Raw genomic sequence first — 26,779 nt, 5'->3', positions numbered from 1 at the left:
GGGTACTCTGAACTTCTGTGAGTGCATATTATGTGTTTTCTTTTGTGATTGGGTGATATCACTTAAGATGATATCCTCCAGATCCATCCATTTGTTTAAGAATTTCATAAATTCATTGTTTTTAATAGCTGCACAGTACTCCATTGTGTAAATGTACCACATTTTCTTTATCTATTCCTCTGTTGAGGGACATCTGGGTTCTTTCCAGCTTCTGACTATTATAAATAAGGCTGCTATGAACACAGTGGAGCATGTGTCCTTATTACAAGTTGGAGCATCTTCTGGGTATATGCCCAGGAGTGGTATTGCTGGATCTTCCAGTATACTATGTCTAATTTTCTGAGGAACCACCAAACTGATTTCCAGAGTGGTTGTACCAGCTTGCAATCCCACCAGCAATGGAGGAGTATTCCTCTTTCTCCACATCCTCTCCAGCATCTTCTGTCACCTGAGTTTTTGATCTTAGCCATTCTGACTGGTGTGAGGTGGAATCTCAGGGTTGTTTTGATTTGCATTTCCCTGATGACTAAGGGTGTTGAACTATTTTTTTTTAGGTGCTTTTGGTTAATAAGTGATGGAAAATAGAAGGCATTTATTTTCAATTTTTTTTTTATTTTATTGGTCCTCATATTCAATTGGCCCACTGCGTGTGCAAAGATAATGAGATTTCAGGATAGGAAATATATGCTGAGTTGTAGCATTGTCTCATGAAAAGTTTCAAATTGCATCCTGTATCTGCCATCAAGTGAATTTATGGAAAGGAAAATATTAATTTAAGAAGACATATTCTTAGTTTTCATGATGACTATGTTTGAGAAAGTTCTTAGGTTTCTAAAAATATTTATTGGTATTAGTTTAAATTTTATGTAGGTGTGTGCCTGTGTGTTTGTGTGTGTGTATGCATGTTGATATATGGATATGTGCATGTGAGTGCAGGTGCCCTCAGATGTATCAGCCCCCCTGTGGAGTTACAGAGGGTTATGAGCCACCAAATGTGGGTGTTGGCAACTGAACTGTAGTTCCTGGAGTAGCCCCAAGTGCTCCTAATTGCTGAACCATCTCTCCAGCCCCTAGTTCTTAGATATTTTTCTTAAGTGTCAAAATCCACTTTCTAATAATAATAATTTTTAAAATTTCAAATTAATACATTGAAGTTTGGGGACAGTGAACCAGTTATCCAAAGTCTTTCAGTAAAGAACAAAAGTTAGGGAAATAATTTTTTCACTTTATGAATAAGAAATACAAACTAATTGAGAAAGTTAAAGAATGACAGGAACTTAAAAGCTAGGTGTATTGGCACACACTTGTGATACCATCACAGGGAGGTTAAACTTGCAGGAGAAGGAGTTTCAGGGCAGCCTGGGTGACATTGCTAGGCCCTATCTTACAAACCAAGGAGGAAAAAAATGAAGGAGAAGAGAAGAGGAAGGAAGAGGCATTAAAAAAAGAACTACATTTTGTTCTCATATATCATGCCCTAAATGCCACATTAAAAAAAAAAGATTTAATTTTGAATTGTGTGTATGCATGTGTCTCTGTATATTTTAAACATCATTGTAAAAAAAAAAAAAAAACAAAAAACCCAGCCAAACAAATGAACTCTATCACGGTTAAATAGCCACATTATTTTGTACTCCTGGTTTGCAAAATCAATTGTTAAATTTTCTCCCAAGAGCAGGAAAGAGAGAAGATTGGTCTCCCGTCTTTTTTTTTTTTTTCCTTTTCTTTATGATTGGTGCAACATTCTACACCCCGCAGATGAAAGGAGCAGTACTTCCGTTCTCATGCAATCAAAGCTCCTCGAGTGTTTGGATTAAACTGACCAGGATGTTTCTCTGTTTCCAACACGACAGTTATGCCAATCTTCCCAGCTGCCTGACCAGGCCAGCTCTCCCAGGGCCTCTCAGCTGATCAGCACATCAGTGCATTCCCAATACCAAACTTCCTTTTCTCTTAGTACTAAGAAGAATTCCACCTCCCTCCGGAACCTCCTGCCTCCTCCTCAAACAGAGGCCTATAAGAAGACTGCCTTGCCGATGCTTTCAAACTAGACGCTTTCAAACTAGAACCTGCTCTAGTCTGTTGCTTGATCTTTGTAATACAGGATGTTTGTTTGAGGTCTATGTTCTTGACAAAACAAATGACTGAAATTCTTACACTGGGGGAAGGGGGAGGGGGAAGCTGTATTTATTACATTTTTTGCTTTATTCCCAGAAGACAAAAGTTCCATCAAATGAAAAATTGGCAAATAGTGTTGAAGAATGAGTCATTGAACTAGGTGGGTCTCATTAACACAAGTTATTTTAAATACTATGTGTGGTCAAGTATCATTTTTGCATCTTACTGTTCTTTAAGGTCTAGAAAAGTGTAACTAAATTACTTTGATACATGCCCAGATTCCATGGATATCTTTTAAGCAAAACCAAACCAAAACAACCCCCACAAACAAACAAACAAACAAACAATCCACAATAGAACAAGCTGTAAAAATAGTAGAGGAAGAGGGAATATATCTCAAAATATATTCACAGTATTATTTAGCATGAACCTGATCAAACAAAATTGTGAACCGCTTTCTCTACGGAAGAGTAGAAGGATGTTTACATTCTTAACTTTTCCTCTCATCTCAATCCAAGGCTGAAGACTCCAAGAGTTAAAGGTTAGCTGCATCTCTGTCACAGAAACCTTCCGTGTAGAATCAAGAATACCACTGGGATTGAACGGAAGTGGTTTCAGCGAGAATGTGGGAAGCCGGGGGTAGGGTTGGGGGTGGGAGGAGAAAGAGCATGGAAAGCAGTAGCATCAAAAAGGAGAAGGATCCCAAATACCCATCCTCATCTAATTCAAGACGGATGTGCCTCAGGCAGTGACTCCTCCAGGACTGTCATCCGCTTACCCACTCCCAGTATGCCACACTATGCTTTCTAGACCAGAATCTTTGTATGTGGGGCATGGGCGTGGCCACCAGTTTTTCTGAAGCACGCTTTAGCATAAGAACCATGTTTGTATTGCAATCCCTACTCACTACCCAAATGCTCCGATTTGTGGCCATCCTTGGGTAACTTCATACACTGATTTCTGTAGGCTCAAGATACGTTGAACAAAGCTGGCAAGCTCCCTTCCTAGATCTTCCTACCAGTCATGTAGCTGAGACCCTGGCTAGTGAAGATGCCTGAGAGAAATACTTGAGTCTGGCTTCCGGGCCCGAGTGATAAATCCTATCCCAGTGTTCCAAAACTGCAAGCACCTGGTTCTTCTTGTAGTCATTTTCTACCAAGATTAGACTAGGTACTTGTTTTCCTGTCTGCCTTTGGCCCTAGGCTAGTGGTTTTTCAACCTCCCCCATGCTTTGAATCTTTGGTACAGTTCCTTATGTTGTGGTAATCCTCAACCCTAAAATTCTTCTTTTTTAAAATTTTTTTTTAATTTTTATTAGGTATTTTCCTCATTTACATTTCTAATGCTATCCCAAAAGTCCCCCATACCCTTCCTCCCACTCCCCTACCCACCCACTCCCACTTTTTTGGCCCTGCCATTCCCCTGTACTGGGGCATATAAAGTTTGCAAGTCCAATGGGCCTCTCTTTCCAGTGATGGCCGACTAGGCCATCTTTTGATACATATGCAGTTAGAGTCAAGAGCTCCGGGGTACTGGTTAGTTCATAATGTTGTTCCACCTATAGGGTTGCAGATCCCTTTAGCTCCTTGGGTACTTTCTCTAGTGCCTCCATTGGGGGCCCTGTGATCCATCCAATAGCTGACTGTGAGCATCCATTTCTGTGTTTGCTAGGCCCCGGCATAGTCTCACAAGAGAGAGCTATATCTGGGTCCTTTCAGCAAAATCTTGCTAGTGTGTGTAATGGTGTCAGCGTTTGGAAGCTGATTATGGGATGGATCCCCGGATATGGCAGAATCCGGGCAGAAAATGAATTTATGATGGCAGAAAGAATGAATTTATGAAATTCCTAGGCAAATGGATGGACCTGGAGGGCATCATCCTGAGTGAGGTAACCCAATCACAAAGGAACTCACACAATATGTACTCACTGATAAGTGGATATTAGCCCAGAAACTTAGGATACCCAAGATATAAGATACAATTTGCTAAACGCATGAAACTCAAGAAGAACGAAGACCAAAGTGTAGACACTTTGCCCCTTCTTAGAATTGAGAACAAAACAGCCATGGAAGGAGTTACAGAGACAAAGTTTGGAGCTGTGACGAAAGGATGGACCATCTAAAATTATTCTTAATGATACTTCATAGTTGTAATTTTGCTACTGTTATGAATTGTAATATAAATATCTGTTTCCCAATGGTCTCAGGTGACTCCTGTAAAAGGGTCATTGACCCCCAAAGAGGGTGTGACACACAGGTTGAGAACTGTTGCCCTAATCACTTTTCTGCTACATACTTACTTCATCAACATGGTCTCTTAGAGCTTTTAGCTGCATCCTTTTATCAAGTACACAGTGAAATTCTGGATCTCAGTTTAGATTAGGGAAAGATCCTTATAGTGAGTCTTGTAAGACCAATACCCTTTCCCTTAAGTCATCTAGAATCTAGCTAGGCCAAGGAGATCGAAAGGTCTTAGATTAAAGAAGTTGGTAAGTGTTGACCCCTGTAGATATTCAGAAAATATATTAATGTTTGCATTTCCAGCTCGGAGGCCTAAGTTCCATTCTGATTGTCTACACATTTAAGAGAAAGAAAAGAAGTTGAAAAGGCAGTTAAGCAGAGTATGCATTCATTCTTAGCTTGCCAATCAAAGACCTATTTGAACAATCAGTAGGTAGTAAGTGACCTTCTTGCTCCTGGCATCCTCTTGGGTCTCCCTCCCTTATACCAGTGCCATACTACTTGCCAGTGTTTTTCATTTTTACAAGTGGCCAGCCCCAAACTGTGTACCAAATTTTGTTCTTTTCTCCTTTTCCTAATATCCTACAACAAATCTCCTAGCAAGCATTATCAACTCTACAACTCTAAATCTGATTTTATCAGCTTCCTTCTGTCTTCATTGACTACAATACAGGCTGACATCATGTCTTCCTGAGACTAACATAAGAAGGAGCAACTGAATTTTTTATATGTACCTATGTACCCTGCAATTTTTTTTATACCCTGCCCAACATGCTCAGCTTCCTTTCATACCTTTTATGGCACCAACCTGGGACTGCTTGGAGTCTAAATCTAGAGTTTGAAGAAGAACTTCAGGTAGGTTTTCCAGACACGTATTCACTTCCCCCACTCACCACCCCCACCTACCCACTAGCCACTGGCCCTGGTACAGATGTCATGTGAAGCCAGACCACAAATTCTACTTAAGAGACCTTCAAAGTTGACCTTCTCTGCTCCCCCCACCTCTGCTCACATAGCACCCACCCCTTCCACAGTACCTCTGTTGGACTGCTTGGAGACTGAACCTAGAGCTCCAACAATACTCTTAGCTACTCTAACTATCAAGCGGATCTTCAGCCAGTTTGAGTATGAACCCTGAAACCGAGAGTGGTGCCAAAACTGAAAACCAAGCACCATTGAGCTAGTCTGCAACCTGAAAAACTGAGGCAATATCAAACAAAGCCCCAAATTCCTACCTAATAGAAGCAATACTATATATCCACACTGAGAAACGTTTCAAACATTCTAACTCCAGATGCCTAGATCTTATCACAAAATACAAACATCAGCAACCAAAACAATATGCCTCCTCAAGAAACTAGCATTCTTATTGTAATATTTTCTGTAAAAAGCAATTTATCTGAAGTATAAGATAAAGACTTCAAAACAGCAATTATGAATATGTTCAAGGGCCACAAAGAGGATGTGAATAAAGACCTCTATGAAAATTGTGATAACCCAAACAGTGGAATGAAATAATGAAATGAATTCAAGGTCTGACTATGGAATTTGACAAAAAGATAGAATTGCTAAAGAACAGCCAAATTGAAACAAAACTCAAAGTGAAAAATTTAGGAAGTCAAACAAAAAAAAAATCCAGAAGAAAAACATGTAAGAGTTTCAAGTACTGAAGACAAGTTAAAAGAAATAGATCAATCAGTCAAAGAAAATATTAAATCTAAAAATATTTAGGAACAAAACATCCAGGAAATCTGGGACACCATGAAAAGATCAAACCAACAAATTGTAGCCAAAAATGGAGAAGAAACCCAAGTAAAAAACTTTAGTCTAATCTCCATATGCTTGTAAAATGTATTGACAGAAAGTGAGGTATCAAAGAATACACAAAGTCATGGAAGCTAAACATAAAAAGAGGGTCAAGGCAGAAATCAAGAAGGAAACTTAAAACTTAAAAATTGAGTGTAAATAAGAAGATAACACATCAAAAATGTCTAAGAAACAATGAAGGCAGTTCTAAGAGCTCAGGGCACAAATCTGCCCCCCCCCACACACATTGGAAAGTTATCATGTTAATAACTTAAGGACACACTGAAAGTTTTGAAGAAACAACACCCCAAAAAAGTAGACAAGAAAAAAATTATTAAATTTATTGCTACAGTTGATGAAACAGAAATAGCATAATAGAAGAAAATAAAAAGATTAATAGAATGAAGTTAATTCTTTGAAAAAATCAATAAGATTGACAGATCTTTAGCCAAGATAACACAAAGAAAGAGAGAGGATTCAGAATAGCAAAATTAAGGAAGAAAGGGAGAGCCAACAACAGATACTGAGGACATTTAGAGACCCATAAGCACAGAACATAACCATCTGTAGTCCACCACGTTGGAAAACCTAAAGGAAATCTTGATATACATGCTCTAACAAAGGTAAATCAAGTTGAAATAAATAATTTAAACAAACCCATAAGCTAAGTGAAATAGAAGCTCTAATTTGAAATCTCCCAACTGAAAAAAAATCCTAGAGTCTGATGAATGTAGTATAGAATTCTACCAAAATTTAAAAGAGAAACTTATTGAAGGATCTTACATATTTCTCTCTATATATTTAATGACGCCACTACTACCCTGATACCAAAACAACACAAAGACACAATAACAACAACAACATTATAAGACCTGGGAGTGACCTGAAGATAGACATCCAAGTGGTCACCCAGGGTCCCTGGTAGGTGTCAGTCATTATGCTGAGTGACTGAGTGATGGAGAGATGGGAAAGAGAGTATAGCTGTGGAGAGATGAGAGAGAAAGTGAAGCCAATTGGTTCACTCTCTGTGGAGAAAGGTGGAACTGGAGAAGCTATGGCAGTCAGACACAGGCCGATATGAGAAGCTTGTACAACAACGGAGGCCATGGTGATGTCTGACTTAGGCTGCTGCCAAGGGCATGTCTGGGTCAACGGTTCTATTGCAGCTTGGATCTGTGTTGATATCTATGGCTCATGTTACCACCAAAAGCCATATGGATGTACCTGGTTTGGGCTGCTGCCAGGGGCCATGTTGATGTCCAAGCACTGTGCTGAGCTGGCCCTCCCTCAACACATTTAGGAACATGGCCCTGCCTCTCTTGCCTTGGCAGCATGGGACTGCTGGCAGTAGTGGTGTGGGTATGGGAGACATGGCTCTTATGAATGAGTACAAGAGAACTGGCCTCACTCCTTACCTGGGCAGCACAGTTGAACTGACCTTGATGGCATGGGTGCCAGAGAGCTGGTAGACTGACCAACTTAGCCTTCACCTAGGTCCAGATCCAGGGCTCTGAGTTGGCTCAACACAACATCTACCCTACTTATGAACTGCTGGAGCACATGAAAGGGCTGGTCCCCCAGAACCAAAGCCTCAGGTTCTCCACGACACAAAGCAGCAACAGGATAACCAAGAGGAGTCCCAGTGAAGATCAAGTATTGATAGCATAGCAGAAGCCAGAGGTCTTGAACCAGACCAATGACTCACTGCAATGAACATTCACAAATAAAGCTGTTTGGTTAAATGGGATATACTGTGTGACAAGATATCCCACTCTTGGACATACACCCAGTGAACTCTACATCTTAATGAAGACATATATATTCATCTATGTTTATTGCTGCTCTAAATATAACAGTCAGAAACTGGAAAATTTAAAATAAAGATTGCCATATATATTCACATATATAAACAACATTTTCTTCCAAATGCAAATGTCTACATTCTAGGCTTTCTTTGTCCCTTCTCCCTAAACTCCAAGATACTGCTGCATCATCCCACTGAAAGGGAGCCATTGGTCAAATAACCCACCCAACAATTACCCCTGGAGTTTTCACAGACATGGGAACACCACTTCCTCTTTGATCTGCAATAGATAAGCACCTCTCGTAATATATGAAGCATAAGTTTACTGGCATTTTAAAGACAAAAATAAACAATAGAAGGAATGGGTGATATTTGGGAACTCTCCACCACGTTAGTTAGCTCCTGAAGTTTGAATTTCAGAGTTCATCTGTAAACTGAGGATAATGATGCTGAATTTGTTGGATGTAAAAGAAGAAGAGGAGGAGGAGGAGGAGAAAATGAAGGAGGAGGAGGAGAAGTAAGGGGGAGGGAGGAGGAGGAAGAAGGAGAAGGAGAATAATAAATACCCCTATACTCTGCTGGGCACATAGTCGTTATCTTCTTCCTGTGACAAACTTCAATAATATTACAAAGTTAGAAATTAAAATGAAAGCATCTCCTTGGGGGGGGGTGGCGTGTATCCCACATCACACTGCAGGGTCTTAATATGCTTGTTTAAACTGTCATATGGTTGATGATCATTGTTTATCTTCCCATTAGATGTTCAAGGATATATTTGGCTTTATTATGAATTCCAGTTCTTAAAACCTTGCGGGGAAGCCTTAGTAATGTAGGATGTCTAATATAAGCGCTGTTTTGCTTATTCGTTCTAAATAGTTTCTAATCTCCAGCCCACGATGCTGCACATGATTTATTTGCAAAACCTTCAGCCAGAGCTAGAGTTCCTCAAGTCCCAAGGATACACAAACTCCCTGCCAGCACATCACTGGGTCAACTCTTCTGATGAGAGTTTGATTTCAGTGTGTTTGTCCACTTGTGTTTAGAAAAATACATAGTTATGGATCATATTTTCCAGTGACGGCCCTTTCATTTATAAAGTCTACCACTGAAAATTAAAACTTCACTTATTGACTAAAATGCTACACAGATTAGAAATTAAATCTTGAAGACATGATCCCTATATCATTATCATTTCAGAAAGTTCTATGATATTCTGAGTTGTTCTAGTGAACTCAACAGGCCCATGTTTTGGATATGTAAGCCGGTTTTGTGTGATAACATGAATCACACCCAAATTCACACAATCATGTTGTCCAACATTTCTGTCCTTTACACAGTAGGAAACAAAGCTCTGTTTCCTATGTGACATAATGTGACTCTTTGAGATATCTGACTTGTAATGATTTTAGACATTTATCTAATTTTATGTTCTCACTAAGAGACTAGCTGAAAAAAGCTTGTTTTAATAAAACATAAAGAGAATTCTAAAATTTAAAAAGTCTCCACTCAGTCTTCATTGAGTATTTTTGCCTGGTATTTTTAGAACATTAGCAAAACATGAAAGCAAAGTTAGCATATTTGAAGGTAGCATCCATTCACACAATTATCTTGACAGTATTTTAGTAGTTAACTCGCAAAATTATCTCCTAATTGAGACACAAACATAAAATTTCTGGAAATGAAAAATACTTCTTTCAGAAATTTTAGCTAGTAAATTAAGATTTATTAATAAATTAAGACCGATAAGCTTATCTCAGGATGCTCAGCTTTCCTGCAAAATAATATAACCCGCACTCATGTAAAATAATTCTATATTAAAATTCTTTAATAAACATCATCTTAATGATCAAGCCACAAGCTTCCCTGCAGCTGTCACAGTGAGATGTTTGTTTTATTTTTGAGGGGGAGGTTGCAAGGACAGAGGGCAGATATGGGGGGATGGGGAGATGTGTGGGATTGGGGTGCATGATGTGAAACTCACAAGGAATCAATAAAAAGTTTTAAAAAGTGTTTTTCATTTCAGAATAAAATTAATGTACTACCAATACTATTCACCTCAATCAGTTTCACCCTTTTAAATGGAGTCTGAATGGGGTAGATGTTCGTACAACTTGTGAATAAGAGCCTGAAATGTTAAAACCAGGTTAGGAATTGGACAAAAAAGTGTCAAAACACAAAATAATAGAGCGTCAAGCTCCAGTGGACTTAAGCATGCAGAGCGTGCTGGCCTTGTGAGGCAAATCCAAAAGATGAGCAAGTTCAAGTGGATGGAGTGGGCGCTCATGGGAACCCCAGGGAGCGTAGGGCATGGCATCTCCTCCCAATACTGACCTAGTCAGAAGTTTCCTAGGACCATCGGTGATCTCAGCTCATGTCTTGCTCTTCTTTCCGCTCCTCTCTGTTCTCCTGTTCTGTTACACACTGCAAACCAGTCAAAGGAGAAGGGAGATTTTCTTGTGTCAGTGAAGCTAGCAATGTGGCTGCTCTAGAAATACGGAGACATTTCAACCAATGTCTGATAATTTCTTAGCAGGTTGCCCTGCTAACAGAGGTCGAAAGCATTGCCCGAAAGCTCTGTGCTCAGTGCAAAATGGCAGACTCAGATTCCTGGACCGCCTCTCCATGTTAATGACGCATCTCATTACCTCAGCCGTCAGCCAATGACCTTTGCCCACTCTAGATATTGCTACCTCCTTCCCCAAAACTATATAACCCTTGATTGACCCAGATTAAAGTTGATCTGTCTCCCCAAAGCTGATCCCGAAATATGTCGTCATTTTGGTTCGTACTCTCGGGCCATCTGAAACCCTGTTCACCAACTCTGCCCCCTTTGTCCTCTTGGTCTTGATGATCCTGGGGAGAAGAGAGACCCTCATGTGAGGAGCTATGTTTTACTTCCACACCCAAGCCAGTATTTTCTGTACTTTCTGCACTGAAGAATGAAGTTAGTGCAAATGAGATGTCACGCGTTTGTGTGTGTATGACAAGGTCATTATTTATTTGTTTGTTTCTTGAAAATTTGCCAAAAATATGTATCCATGTACTCAAACACGCTGAATGAAAAGGCACAAAGAACAAATGATGTGGAGTAAAGATTAGTTGACTTCTCAAACTGCCTAAAACTCATCTGGGACCGAGGTTCTCAAAGGTTTCCATTATGGAAGCCTTGTGTCAATTTTGTCTCTGGGAGACGTTGCTTAGCTCTATTTGCCAACAAGAATAGCGATACTGGCAGTGATACTGCCTGCCCCTTTGCCTCATACCAGTCTCCCAACACACATACATGCACACATGAACACTGTGTCTCTACCGTTGTTAGCCTGGTCAGTGGCCCCACTTTTGTCTTGTTTCTGCTCTTTCCTCAGTGCAGTCCAGGTTTGAGTTCCTGCATGCATAGACGCATAGGCAGTCCCTAAATAGTCTTTTGGCTAACGGTGAGCAGATTCCAGTACTATGAAGATTAACGACTCACTTTATTTCTTTTGGAAGGCTTGGCTGTAACTGAAGCCCAACATTTTGTTTATCTTCCACTGTTTATCTTCCAAGGAACACACTCAAATTCATTCACCATGACAAAGTGCTCGCTATGGAAATATGCTTTAATACTGTGAGGGCTTTTTGATAGAAGGATTATGTCTAATTTTGAGGGTGTTTTAATCCTTCCTAGAGGTGGACAAAACGTAAGATGCTTAGAGATTTTAAACACAAAGATTTTAAATCTTTGTTGAAGTAGTATATTTTACGACTTTGTAATATATAAAGTTTAGCAGAATGATCCTTATGGTAAATGGATACTCAAAACCTATAAATGTTAACAAATTCTTTTTTTTCTTGGATATTTTCTTTATTTACATTTCAAATGTTTTCCTCCTTCCAGGTCTCCCCTTCAGAAATCCCCTGCTACAACACCATTTTTTTTTTTGTACAACTAAGAAATAGGAAGAGAAAAAAGCCTGTGATCTTGGTCATGTCACAGTGCGGGTTCTAATTAATAACAGGATGTGACTAGAGGCCACAGTGAGAACAAAGACAAGCAAAGACGAGGTGATGTCACTCCACAAGCTCTGCCATCAATCCCTAAATACCTAGCAATTCATCACTAGTGGGCACAGCTTTTCCACGACTAACTACTCGCTAAAACAGAATAAAAGGCATTGTGAGATGCAATGGAATGAAGGCTTGCTCAGCAGCAACCATCCCCCACCCCAGCATTTTCTTTAGCCCTAAGTGCACACACAGTATTGGAACTATTTAAAGTAATGTACATTGGGGAGATAGTAAGATTTATTTTCAGTTTTTCTTTAAATATACTTTTAGGGGAGTAAGAAATAAAGGAATTTAGTAATTTTAATGTTTGTCTAATGGCTGGGTTTAAGCATTTAAACATAAACCCCTCAAATGTGATGTAAGTACCACAATTCAAAGTGTGGTAGAAGACAAAGTATTTCAATAAGAATTAAAACATACAGTCTTAGCCTTCTTTTGACCAAAATATTATTTAATTAATATTCAACATTTACTGATCATATGTTATATGCTAGAATTTTATATTTTAAGTATGGAAACTATTATCTCACATTCAAATACTATTGAATAAATGAGGACTGTTGGCGAGCGCCAATCCTCTGCCTTGAGGACGTGAGAGGGAGAAAGTTTGAAGGAAGAAAGAACTTGGCAGAGATCAGGGTTCTGCTGGTAAATGTTGAACAACTGGGTCTCCATAATTAGTTTTTAATAGAAATTCAAATGGCCAGTTATCACGGCGGAGTCACTGTGAATGCTCCATCATACATCAATCTGTCAGTTCTACCAGTTAGACATCTCTGAATGTGGAGTAGGGAAGTGGTCCATTCTGACCCATAGATAGGAGGCCATGTCAGCAAATTACTGTAGTGACCACCATCAAACAGCACGTTACCACTTCCCAGATACCGCAGGTACACACTTATAACTGCATAGACAGAAGAACTGGGAGACCTGTGCGGGTCTGGACAATGACTGTAGATCAGTGTAGATGACTGTAGATCAGTGTAGATGCATTGATGTATGGCCCTTTATGCTCTCCCCTTTTCCTATTGGAATTTAGAGCACCTGCTCACATTAATATTCTGTCTGCCTGCCTGCCTGTCTGTCTGTCTGTCTGTCTGTCTGTCTGTCACTGTTTCTGTTCTGTCTGTGTCTCTATCCTTTTATCGCTCCCTCCCTCCTTCCTCCCCTTACCCTCTCTTCCTTCTCCTGTGCTACATGAAGCAGCTGACCTCTGGCTATGCCTTGGGAGATAAGCACTTACTTCAATCTATGTCAACTGTTTCACAGTTGTAAAATTGTACATGCTCACCCCATTCCTAGCAAAGAAGCTACTTCCAAGTGACATTCACTTGCAAAGGACAAATTAGTTTTCTCCAGTGGAGTCTCACTGGGCATACAAATCGTACTTAAGGGCAGCCCCAGGCCCAGCAGTAAATGGACAACACAAAATGAACCAAATGGCACTTTTGGAGGTTTTGTGTGTGTGTGTGTTTTTAAATTTTAGTTTGTTTTGTTTCATATTGTTTTGTTTGGGCATTTTAAAAACTATACTAATCTTTTACTTGTAAAGCATGGTTTCTGATTTTGTGTTTTTATGTTTTTTGTGTGTGTATGTTTCTGTGTGTATGTGTTTCTTGTGTTTTTTCTTTTTTATTATTGTTTGTTTTTTATTTTTGCTTTCTAAAGAGAAAGAGAAAGAAGGTGTGGAGTTAGATGAGTGGTGAGGAGTGGAGGGTCTGGGAGGGGACAAGGAAGGAGAAACTATGATCAGAATATATGGATTGAAAAAAATTATCTTCAATAAAGGGGTAATTGTTTTCTCAGGGATAAGATTTATTAAAACTAATAAATGTTTCTGCTTCATCAAGAATATCTTTAGGGGCTGGTAAGATGGATCAGTAGTTAAGAACACTGACTGCTCTTCTGGAGGTCATGAGTTCAAATCCCAGCAACCACATGGTGGCTCACAACCATCTGTAATAACAAACAAACAAACAAAGAAACAAACAAGCAAACAAACCTATGGGCAGAGTGAGCGGGGCCCAGAGCAAGCAGTCTGGAGCAAGAGGGAGAAGGGAAGGCGGGGGGAGAATAACATTAAAAAGAAGAAGAATATCTTTAGTAATAACTTGAAACTTTTCATTGAGAATATGTTAAGATACTCCAGTAGATGGCTCTAAACTTATGCATGTGCAACATTAATTTGAATTACTGGCTTCCAGCAAGATAGGAGGAGGAGAAGGAGGAAAAGGAAGAGGAGAAACAAGAGAAGGAGGAGGAGGAAGAAGAGAAGAAGGAAGAGCAGGAAGAGGAGGAGGAGGAGAAGAGGTGGGGAGGGACCTGCCAGAGGGAATATCAGGAGGAGTCAAAGGAGAAAATGGGATGATATTCTTTGTATATACCATGTCTTATTGTATATTTGTGTAATATTTTCAAAGAATAAAATACTAAAGAGAGTTTAATGACTAATTACAATTCATTACTTCCACATCAGTTCAGACTAATCTCCTTTCTTTCTCTGAACTTTTTTTTGTTTTGTTTTTTGAGACAGGGTTTCTCTGAGTAGCCCTGGCTGTCCTGGAACTCACTCTGTAGACCAGACTGGCCTTGAACTCAGAAATCTGCCTGCCTCTGCCTCCCAAGTGCTGGGATTAAAGGCGTGCGCCACCACCGCCTGGCCATCTCTGAACTTATGAAATATAGTTTTATACCAGATCTTGACACATGACCTTCATTCCAGTAATGCTTTCTTTGTATGTCACATACATGATCAACTTCATATTTTTCACCTATCAATTTAAATCTCACTTTAAGAGACACTTTTTAATATTAGGTTACATTTCTCCCTGTTATAGGCTCTCACAAGCAGTCTTGGGATTTTATTACTAGTGTGGTGCTACGTATGTTTGCACTTAGCATCCCCCATGAGACTATAGCTGATCAGAGAAAAGATGGCTGGTCAAGCTCCTCAGATCCCTAAACCTTGTCACAGACAGACTGTGAGCGTCTGATGTTTTCTGAGTTTACTGAAAGATATATAAAATCAAAGGGGAGGAACTGGAAATTTGCTTATTTATAAGTATCAGTCTGTCTGCTCCGTTGACTGCACAAAATTGACCCAGTGACCCCAGCTTGTAGAACAGGGCAGAACCTGCCTCTAGCTCTAAACTATCTACCAAAGAGTTTATTACTAAAATAAAGATTGGCAGACTGAAGACACAGAACATCTCTCTCATCCTCACAGTAATCAAATTTGAATGCCCATTCCATCAATGAAGATTTTGTCATCGGGATTAATCTGTTGCACATTAGTCTCTTTATTTTAAGATAATGAGTCTCCAAGGAGATTCCTAAACTCTTCATGTAAATAGACTACATCTAGCCTGTAGGCATATGCAGCAGACATTCCGTGTCTGTCCGACTTCAGCAGAAAATGCCGAATTCTTTTAATATATCTGGGAAGTTGGTAATTTCTTGACTTTCTAAATAGTGTTATCAAGTTCCCAAGCTTAACATTTGAAGCGTCCCTCATCTCTATATAATACTAAAACATTTGGTTTTTTTATAGTTCTTTCCCATGAAATTAAGGAATTCCAGGAAACTTTCCAGATTGTATGTGTGGCCTTGGTGGCTTGCACAAGTCTCACACCTAGTGATGACCTATAGGTAGGAGGGCATGGTGGTAGTCCAAGAAAGCACACCACAAATCAGCGGTCCCAGCATTTCTTCTCAAGCCCAAATGAATACACCAAAACAACACAAAACCTCAAATAACACTTTTATCACACTTATCTACTAATTCTACTATTGAATAAATTGAATGATATTATTGCAGTGTATGAATAAATTATAAAACTTTAGGAACTAGAGAGATAGCTCAGTGGCTGAGAAAGCTGGCCACAAAAAACATGGTGACCTGGGTTCAAATCCTTAGACCCACATAAAAACCAGGCATGGTAGAGCACATCTCCAGACTCCGTGCTCCTCTATAAAGCAGAATGGTCTCTGTGCTCCTCTGTCAAGCGGGACTTAGAGACAGCAGAATCTGTAGAAGCTTTCTCTCAAGCTGACTACCCTGGTACACAGAGCAGCAAACACACTGGCCTGTCCTAAACTCAGTGCAAGATGAAGCTTGACACCTAAGATTGTCCTCTGACCTCCACACAAGTCCCGTAGCATGCACATGCACTCTCACGCACAGCAGTGCACACACATATAGACAAAACCCAGGGCTTGTTGCTGCTGGAAAGGAAAAGGTTTGGGGCTAAATGGCTATTTGAACCTAAATATTTCAAACAGAAACGTATAAGAAATAATGCTTCCTTGAGTGCTCCCCCAAGCAGATGTGCACTTGCAGGATGAAGGTTTGGCTCATCCATCACCCTGTACAAGAATCCACTCCAAATGCATTAAAGACTCCAGCATCAAACCTGCAATGACCAAATGTAAACACAGCAGAGAATTCCTTCTGCAGTAGTATATATTTCTTTTGCTTCCCCTTGACAGTCTTTGGGACTAATATTTACTGCATTGTCTTTGAAAAGGAGACAGTAGAGTCTAGCTGGAGAAAGATAGTGGTAACCGAGAGACAGACTAGAATTGGGTCAGCTAAAAGGTAAGGATGAACACATTTATAACGGGAAATTGGGGGAATACCTCACGGATGCCATTCTATTATCTTTTAATCAGTTCCTTTTAATAATAAGTTTGAGGAGAAAAAAAAAGAGTCCTATTGGAGAAGTTCACAGTAGGTAGTCAGCGTCTAAGGCAGAGCTAGTGATTGTCTTTGGAAACTTAGAAGGAAGTGCCAGAAATCTCAGTCTTGTCCGTAGAAGCATCAAGGGGAAGGAAAAATTAATCCTATGTGCTATCCTGGAAATCCTCCAAGATGGGGTCAACAATGTAGAGGCAATGGCACCCGGCCTCTCACTAGGCTGTCAAAACCTAAAAACAAAAGGGTGGAAATATAGGAGAAATAGCACAGTTGCTTTTACCTAAAAGCTGTGCAGCCGTAAAGTCATTTCCTACAGGAGGACCTAATTGAAGACTGCCTGAGTCACCAAGGATTGCTGATGGCAGACAATGCCAGCCAATCGGGAACTGCTGTTTGGAAGAGATGCTTTCCTGGGACCAATGGGGCGTGGGTGGAGGATATTAATGGAGCTCGAAGCAGCATTCAGCCCTGGCTGTCTTGGAACTCATTCTATAAACCAGATTGACCCTAACCTCAGAGGTCTGTCTGCTTTACCTCCCAAATGCTGGGATTAAAGAAGTATGCCACCAAACCCTGTGATATCTAGTCCTCAGTTGGCACTCCATCCATTTTATTGAAGTACAATTTATTGTTTGTTCACTGTGACAAGGTTTTACTGTGTAACCTAAGGTGGCCTTCAATCTGTGACCCTCCACAGCCTATTAGACTCTGGGATTATAGTTCTGTGGCACCACACCAGGCCTGACAGCTTTTAACAACTTTTTCCCACACATTAAAATAATTTTTGATCCTGTCCTATAGAGAATAGTGTCAACAACAACAACAACAAAATAATAAAAGCTGAAGCTCCATTCATCTTCTGAAGTGAGGAATCACCCTGCAGGCCTTGGCATTTAGAATGTGTATCAAGGTTGATATATAATGACTCAATAAATGACAAATAAGTGACTCAGTAAAAAAAGATGTCTTCTGCTGGCCCAGGAGGTGAGGCAGCAAGTAGCCCAGGGCACAGGCAGTACCCATGGAATAATTGATTGACAGTGTTATTTAATGGTGTAGAAATTGTCTTTAAATAGCTTGTTTTCCATTAATTTACTTATTAATTTTACATCCTCATCGTAGCTCCCCTTTCTCTTTTCCTCCCAGTCCCACCCTCCCCACTTCCTTTTAGAGAGGGGAACACCACTACCCCCATGCCAACCTGCCCTGGTACATCAACTCTCATCAGACCTAAGGCACTCTTTTCCACTGAGGCCAGACAAGGCAGGCCAGCTAAGGGAAAGGGATCCAAAGGTGTGGGACGCCTGACTCGCCAGCAAGAAAGACACCACAATAGGATCCTTCTGCACACGTTTATTGGGAGAGCATTGACTGTGTAGGCGATAGACCCCGAGCCCTGGGCCTCTCACTCTTAGATACTATCAGTTCCCATCCACTCACAGCAGGCCACATCACCTCACCAGGTATGCAGCTTCAGCTAGTCAGGGCAGCAGGGGCATATCTCCACCAAAATGGCTTCGCCAGTAACCTGGTATACCTGCACAGCTCTCACGATGTTTGTGGCTTATATGAGGAAGTCAGGTGCAAGTCATACGACTTAGCTGCAGTCCCTAGCGCCTTCTTGGGACTGCTGCCACACCCGCTCCCCACACAAAGGCAGGCAACTGAGTAACTCGGAGACAGCCCCTGCTCCAACTGTTGGGAGACCCACATGTAGACCAGGCTGCACATCTGCTAATATGTGCAGGGGACCTAGGTCCAGTCCTTGACTGCTTTCTGATTAGGGGTTCAATCTCTGTGAGCCCCCATGGTCCCAGGTTCCTTGGCTCTGTAGGTCTTCTTAGGGTGTCCTTGACCCCTCTGACTCCCTAGATCCTTCTGCTTTCTCTTCCACGAGACCCCCTGAGCTCCACCTGATGTTTGACTGTGGGTCTTTGCATCTGTTTCCATCAGCTGTTGTGTGGGGACTCTCAGAAGACAGTTGTGCTTTTTAATTGTGTAGGTTTGGGTCTTAGGCTAAAGGCCCAACTGAGTCACACAATGCTCCACAGTGCCACCATTCCTCATTAAGGAAGCTGTAAAGGCTCAGTTTCTCATGGGCACTGAATAGCATGCCCCTTAGTGGCCCACAAGCTGGAGGGATGAGCTGGGCATTACTTTTACTCTCTTCCTGGCTTCCTTTAGGCTTCCTCCAGCTTGCTTGACCCATGGTTGGTGTCTTCCCCAGAGGGAGGCAACGGGGCAACAGGACTTACTCTCAATGCTCAGGTTCATTGTTAATGAAACCCTCCGAAAAATGGTGTAGAAAGGAAAAAAATCGCTAATAAGTTAGATCTGTGAATTATTTTTGACATAATTAATTCTGACCATAAACCCTCCATTTTAGAGCAGCACTTTCGATGGGGCTTTCTGTGACATACTCGGAGACGGCAGAACATTCTGCACTGGGGCAGCTCAGTGTGGTGGCCGCCATGCAGCCTACTCAGCTTTCAATGCTATTTTATTTTTAACAGTTCTTAATCTCAATTCAAATGGCTTCCTGCAGCTAGTAGACAACACAGCACGACAACATGTCTGTCTCCAGTTGGCATGGTGACTCACACCTGTAATCCCACTCGTGGGAAAGCGGGAGCAGAAGGATTCTTATGAGAAATAAATTTAAGTATTCAAAGTGCCTTACATACTCCTTGGCACGTGGTTAGTGTGTAACGAGACTTTTATTAGCATTTATCACTGCTACTATTATTATTCCATACACTGTAAGGTAAAATACACACATCTGAGACTGTGCCGAGCAGAGACTTGGAGTGGGGAGGTCATGAAGCAGACCTGGAAACGTCACCCCCATTTGCATTCTTCTTCAGAGCATCAGTCATAAGGCCCCGCCTCTCTGCAAGGGAAGCCCGAGATCAGACCAGCAAGAAAAGCAAAGTGCCACACCCTTCTTGATGTCCTACAGAGGGACATCCCTCCCCCTCCTCACTCAAGGACTGGGTGACCATTCAGATGCCTCTCTCACCTCCTGGGCCAGCAGAAGACATCTTTTTTTACTGAGTCACTTACTTGTCATTTATTGAGTCATTATATATCAACCTTGAATACCCATTTTAAATGCCAAGGCCTGCAGCGTGATTCTTCATTTCAGAAGACAAACAGAGCTTTAGCTTTTTATTATTTTGTTGTTGTTGTTGACACTATTCTCTATAGGACAGGATCAAAAATTATTTTAATGCGTGGGTAAAAGTTGTTAAAAGCTGTCAGGCCTGCTGTGGTGCCACAGAACTATAATCCCAGAGTCTAATAGGCTGTGGAGGATCACAGATTGAAGGCCACCTTGGGATACACAGTAAAACCTTGTCTCAGTGAACAAACAAACAATAAATTATAGTTCAATAAAATGGATGGAGTGCCAACTGAGGACTAGATATCACAGGGTTTGGTGGCATACTTCTTTAATCCCAGCATTTGGGAGGTAGAGCAGGCAGACCTCTGAGGTTAGGGTCAGTCTGGTTTATAGAATGAGTTCCAAGACAGCCAGGGTTACAGAGTGAAACCCTGTTTAAAAAAACCAAACCAACCAACCAACCAACCAAACCCCAAAACCAACCAACCAACTAACCAGTTAACCAGCAACCAACAAACAAAAACCAAAAAGTAAGGATAGTATAAATAGCATGCATCAACTCTACTTTTTCTCTTTTCAGATATTCCCTGAGCAGCACATTGGTAAGCTGGTACCTCGGATGATGTTAGTTGGATGATCTATTATAAAATGAAGAGCAGATACAGTCCCCACATTAAGTGATGAAATATCTAGCAAATGAAAACACAGCATGCTCCAAAACTGAACGTCACCTTCCCCTCTAGTCTGCCCACATCCTTTTTCTTCTTACTGATAAACAGCACTAAAACGTTGTAGTCATTTTAGCTTCTTCCTTCTCCCACATCTCTTATCCAAGTTTCCAAGAATTCCTGTGACCACATTTAAATTGAACAGACAAACAGAATATGAACATTTCTGTCCGTCTTCACTGCTGCTACAAATTCACACACTCTATCACCTAGATTACTGAATATATAGCATGATGCCTAACACACACACATGAACACATGCAGTCATACACATGTAAACACACAGACACACAGAAAAAGGTAGGGAGAGAGAGAAAGCAAGAGAGAGGAAGAGAGGGAGAAGGAGAGGAAGGGAGGGGCAACCTGGTACAAGAGAGATACTCTACAAGCATTAATAAATATAAATCAATTTTATAGCAACAGATTTAAAATTGATAAATATATATATCAACTTTATAGAATGCGATGTACAAGTTTGGGGACAAAGAAAAAAGGCCAAAGCTGTAAACTGTCTTTCTTGGAACTCCTATGCAACCATTTTCCCATCCCACCCTCTCCCAGGGAAAACAAAACCCATGTCTCCCCCGAAAGCTCACACCATATGCAAAAATGGCCTCTTCCAGCAAGCAGATCTCTTCGCTTCTGGTTACAACCAGCTTGATGCTCCCTCGGGTTTTGGCCTTTTAGAATCACTATAACCTGCCAGAGATGGTTCATGAAAATTCTTGGGGAAAGAAAAATCTTAGAGCAGTGGTTCCCAGCCCCTTTAGCAAAACCTCTGTCTCTGTAAATATTTGCATTACGATTCATAACAGTAGCACAATTACAGTTACGAAGTAGCCATGAAAATAATTTTATGGTTCAGGTCACCACAACATGAGGAGCTGTGTTAAAGGATTGCAACATTAGGAGGGTTGAGAGCCACTGACTTAAAGTATAATAGAAAATCAGCATGACAAGATAGTCTGGATGTTCATTCTTCTTGAGTTTCATGCGTTTATCAAATTGTATCTTATATCTTGGGTATCCTAAGTTTTGGGCTAATATCCACTTATCAATGAATACATATTGTATGAGTTCTTTTGTGATTGTGTTACTTCACTCAAGATGATGCCCTCCAGGTCCATCCATTTGGCTAGGAATTTCATAAATTCATTCTTTTTAATAGCTGAGTAGTACTCCATTGTGTAAATGTACCATAATTTCTGTATCCATTCCTCTGTTGAGGGACATCTGGGTTCTTTCCAGCTTCTGGCTATTATAAATAAGGCTGCTATGAACATAGTGGAGCATGTGTCCTTTTTACCGGTTGGGACATCTTCTGGATATATGCCCAGGAGAGGTATTGCTGGATCCTCCGGTAGTACTATGTCCAATTTTCTGAGGAACCGCCAGACTGATTTCCAGAGTGGTTGTACAAGCTTGCAATCCCACCAACAATGGAGGAGTGTTCCTCTTTCTCCACATCCTCGCCAGCATCTGCTGTCACCTGAATTTTTGATCTTAGCCATTCTGACTGGTGTGAGGTGGAATCTCAGGGTTGTTTTGATTTGCATTTCCCTGATGATTAAGGATGTTGAACATTTTTTCAGGTGTTTCTCTGCCATTCGGTATTCCTCAGGTGAGAATTCTTTGTTCAGTTCTGAGCCCCATTTTTTAATGGGGTTATTTGACTTTCTGGAGTCCACCTTCTTGAGTTCTTTATATATATTGGATATTAGTCCCTTATCTGATTTAGGATAGGTGAAGATCCTTTCCCAATCTGTTGGTGGTTTTTTTGTCTTATTGATGGTGTCTTTAGCCTTGCAGAAGCTTTGTAGTTTCATGAGGTCCCACTTGTCAATTCTCGATCTTACAGCACAAGCCATTACTGTTCTATTCAGGAATTTTTCCCCTGTGCCCATATCTTCAAGGCTTTTCCAAAGTGTGGACACTGTGCACCTTCTTAGAATTGGGAACAAAACACCCAGGGAAGGAGTTACAGAGACAAAGTTCGTAGCTGTGATGAAAGGATGGACCATTTAGAGACTGCTGTATCCAGGGATCCGTCCCATAATCAGCTTCTAAACGCTGACACCATTCAATACACTAGCAAGATTTTGCTGAAAGGACCCAAATATAGCTGTCTCTTGTGAGACGATGCCGGGGCCTAGCAAACACAGGAGTGGATGTTCACAGTCAGCTATTGGATGTATCACAGGGCTCCCAATGGAGAAGCTAGAGAAAGTACCCAAGGAGCTAAAGGGATCTGCAACCCTATTGTTGGAACAACATGATGTACTAACCAGAACCCCGGAGCTCTTGTCTCTAGCTGCATATGTATCGAAAGATGGCCTAGTCGGCCATCACTGGAAAGAGAGGCCCATTGGACTTGCAAACTTTATATGCCCCAATATAGGGGAATGCCAGGGCCAAAAGAATGGGAATGGGTGGGTAGGGAAGTGGGGGGCGCTATGGGGGACTTTAGGGATAGCATTGGAAATGTAATTGAGGAAAATATGCAATAAAAATATTAAAAATCAAAAAAAAAAAAAAAGGCATCCAGACTAAACCATCCATGGTTTAAAGTGCCAAAAAAAAAAAAAAAAAAAAAAAAAAGATAGTCTGGATGGATAAGCACAATACTTCACTCTTAGAAGGTCACAGTCATATTATCTTCTCTTATATATTCTGCTGTGAGAAATCTAAGTATAAGCCAGCATTTCCAAAACGTAGTTTTCTTTCTTTTTCATAGGGCAGCTATATCTTAGTTAGGGTTTCTATTGTGATAAAACACTGTGACCCGAAGCAATTTAGGAAAGGGATTATTTCAGCTTACACTTCAAGGTAACAGTCCATTGCTGAAGTAAGTCAGGGCAGGAACTCAAACAGAACAGGAACCTGAAGGCAGGGGTTGGTGCAGAGGCCATAGAGGAGTGCTGCTTACTGGTGTCCTCTCCTTTGGCTGGTTCAGCTGCTTTCTTTTCTTTTTCTTTTCTTTTCTCTTCTTTTCTTTTCTTTTCTTTCTTTTCTTTTCTTTTCTTTTCTTTTCTTTTCTTTCTTTCTTTTTAGCTTTTTATTTTTATTTTTTATTTTTCCAATTTATTTTTTATTAGATATTTTCTTCATTTACATTTCAAATGCTATCCCCCAAAGCCCCCTATATCCTCCCCGTGCCCTGCTCCTCAACCCACCCACTCCTGCTTCCTGGCCCTGGCGTTCCCCTGTACTGGGGCATATGATCTACTCAAGACCAAGAGCCTCTCCTCCCACTGATGGCCGACTAAGCCATCCTCTTCAACCTGCTTTCTTTCTTTTTTTTTTTCTTGACAAAATAAAGCATTTAATGACCTTTTATTAGCATAAGGAAAGTTAGTGGTAGGCATGACATGCAAAATAAAACATGTTATATGAAGTAGATGCTTGTAATTTATTTGCATATAAATATGTAAGTCCTTTATGACAGACTAGTCTGCTAGAGCACACACGTTCAGTCCTTCTAGCAAACTTTTCAATTATGTTAGCACTCACACATTCTGGGCATGAAAATTCAGAAGAACAGATCTCGTTTAAATTTGAAAAAATAAAAATAAAAAGCCTCCCAAGGGCTGTGATATTGCAGTTGCATTTGAATGAAGTGTTTACTGAACTCTACTCTATCCCCAAGAGTTTTCTGGGCATCATGAAGACAGAATCCTGAACGTAAAGGAAGGCACAGAAAGGGGCAGAGGGATTTTTTTTTCTTAATGAGTATCTTTTTTTCAGAAGTAATTGGTGATTTACGATGCTACAAACTCAAATTTATGTGTTTTCACAGTAAAGGATTTTTTTCTCTCTCTTTCTCTCTTTCTCTGTCTTTCTCTCTCTCTCTCTCTCTCTCTGTTTCTCTCTCTGTCTCTCTCCCTCCCTCCCTCCCAATCTCACAACATATTCAGAGCTGATTTTTCTCTTTTTTATTAGATATTCTTCTTTATTTACATTTTCAATGTTTTCTCTCCAAAAATCCCCTGTCCCCTTCCCTTTCCCCCTGCTCCCCAACCCATCCACTCCCCATCATTGCCCTGGCTGATTTTGTAAGTAATTATATTAAGGACACAGCTACTGAGCCAGGACTGGGACATACATTAGCCAGGACAATGCCATAGATTTCTTGCACCTATGAACATGATTTATTCTTTTTAAAATGGGATAAAACAACATAGTAAAGTTGCTTGAACTAGCTGAAGGTGTCAACCTGCTTTCTTATATCACTCAGGACCAACAGCACAAAAATAGCTCCACCCACAGTGAGCTGGGCCCTCCCACACTAATTTTCAGTCAAGAAAATGTACTGCAGGCTTGCCCACAGGTCAATGGGGACATTCATTTTCTCAGTTGAGGGTCCCTCTACCCAAATGACTCTGGTATTTGTCAAGCTGACATAAAACTAGCCACCACAAACTATTCGCATCCTGTGGAATCACTGATCTGAAGGTTACATTTGGTGATCACGGCTCTAGGCCAATGGAAGTCATTTAACATTAAATTGGGTTTAGCCTTGGGATGCATAGTTGGCTGGTGCAAATGTGAAAAGCAATGATTGTTATGCGCCTAGTAGTGTACTTGTATATAATTATATACATGTAATTATACCATATATAATATAACTATACTCAATGGTAAGTGTCTGAATGTTCAGTATGTCTTTTATGTTCAGTAGTAGAAAGGAATATCTACTTTCTTTTATGCAACAACAGAGTGAAGGTTCTAGCCAAGTGATTAGGTGAAAAAAGAAGTTTTAAATAGAAAAATAAAACTATCTTTATTGTAGTGTTTATTATTCTTGTATCATACTGAGAAAAACCTTAGAAAACCCTAGAACATTTGAACATACACATGCACGTACACATACATCTTTACCCATCACAAATAATATATAAAGTTCACCATTTGTCCTATGCTTTATCTTGGAACCACCATGGAAATAAAAATGCCCCCACAGAGTGCTTAGTCACCAGAGAGTGGTGCTATTTAAAGAAATTACAAAGATTAGGAGGTGTGGCCTTATTGGAGAAAGTCTGTTATTTGGAGTAGGCTTTGAGGTTTCAAAAGGTCAGACTAGGTCAAGTTCTCACTCTGTCTCTGTCTCCCTGTCTCTGTCTTTATCTCTGCCTCTCTCTCTCTCTGTATGTGTGTATGTCTCCCCATCCCTTCTCTCCTTCTCTCCTTCTCTCCTCTCTCTCTCTCTCTCTCTCTCTCTCCCTCTTCTCCTTCTCTCTCTCTCTCTCTCTCTCTCTCTCTCTCTGCCCACCCCTTCCCTCCTCCCCTCCCTCCCTCTCTCTTTTCCTTCCTCCCTCTCTCATACACTTTCTCTTGACCTGTGATTCAGGACGTAGTTACCATCCCAGCACCATGTATGCTGCCATGCTCCTGGCCATGATAATAATGGACTGACCCCTTGAAACTATAAGTAACCCCTAATAAACATTTTCTTCATAGAATTGCCTTGGTCATGGTGTCTCTTCACAGAAATAGAACAGTGAGTAAGACACCTAGGGAACAGTAAACAAATAGCCATGCACCCCAGATAGGACACTGACAGACTAAAGACATTATTCCATCTAAGTCCAGTTCGGTGAAACAGCGGGCACATTGAAGCTATTTGCAGGAACACGGGTGAGGGGTTATTTACAACAGCATAAGTGACTCAAAAGCCCTGGTTTTCCAACAATACCTCTCAAGATGATATGATTCGGGAAAGGAAAGTGCCAAGGAATGGTGGTTGGGATTGCTGTCGAGGGGCTGGTGATCCTCTCTGTGTCCTTATACTCTGGAATGTCTACAGCTCCATGGCCCTGACTTTAGAGCTAAACAAAACAACTGTATTGTTTTGCTTATTTTGTTACCATGGCTACAGCTATGCCTCATGATGGCAACGGTCATATTATGCCTGGAGGAAATGACCATATCGTTACATAATGATCACAGAACTCAAGGCCTATGCATGGAAAAAAAAAAGGTTATATTACTACCCAATAGCAATGGCTTAAAGAGAAATGAATGTGAGAAAATAGCATCATTAGTAACAGTATCAAAAAGAACAGAATATTTAGACTTAACCTAACAAAAGATGCATAACGAGAGTACATTGAAATATATATGATCATCACCTAAATAAAGATCTAAGCGATGGGGAGATACCTTTTGTCCGGGGTCTGAAAGACTTAAAGTTATCAAGATGGCAGTTCTTCCCTGAAG

At 40.6% G+C, this 26,779-nt stretch overlaps 1 long non-coding RNA gene across 2 annotated transcripts in view; it reads right to left on the bottom strand.

The window, feature by feature from the left end:
• Positions 1 to 26,344, bottom strand: part of LOC115030592 (uncharacterized) — a 38,254-nt gene extending 11,910 nt beyond the window's left edge. For both annotated transcript variants that reach the window (XR_015046601.1, XR_003836173.2), the window contains exons 1-2: positions 26,256 to 26,344; positions 10,300 to 10,389 (exon numbers count right to left, since the gene is read on the bottom strand). This is a non-coding gene — a long non-coding RNA (uncharacterized LOC115030592). The remainder of the gene's footprint in view (positions 1 to 10,299; positions 10,390 to 26,255) is intronic.
• Between the last annotated feature and the right edge of the window lie 435 nt (positions 26,345 to 26,779).

Source organism: Mus caroli, unplaced genomic scaffold (assembly GCF_978045245.1).
Source record: "Mus caroli unplaced genomic scaffold, Mus_caroli_1 scaffold_3, whole genome shotgun sequence".
NCBI classification, from domain to species: domain Eukaryota; kingdom Metazoa; phylum Chordata; class Mammalia; order Rodentia; family Muridae; genus Mus; species Mus caroli.
The sequence above is the reverse complement of the archived record's forward strand: the minus strand, read 5'-3'. Positions and strand labels throughout refer to the sequence as shown.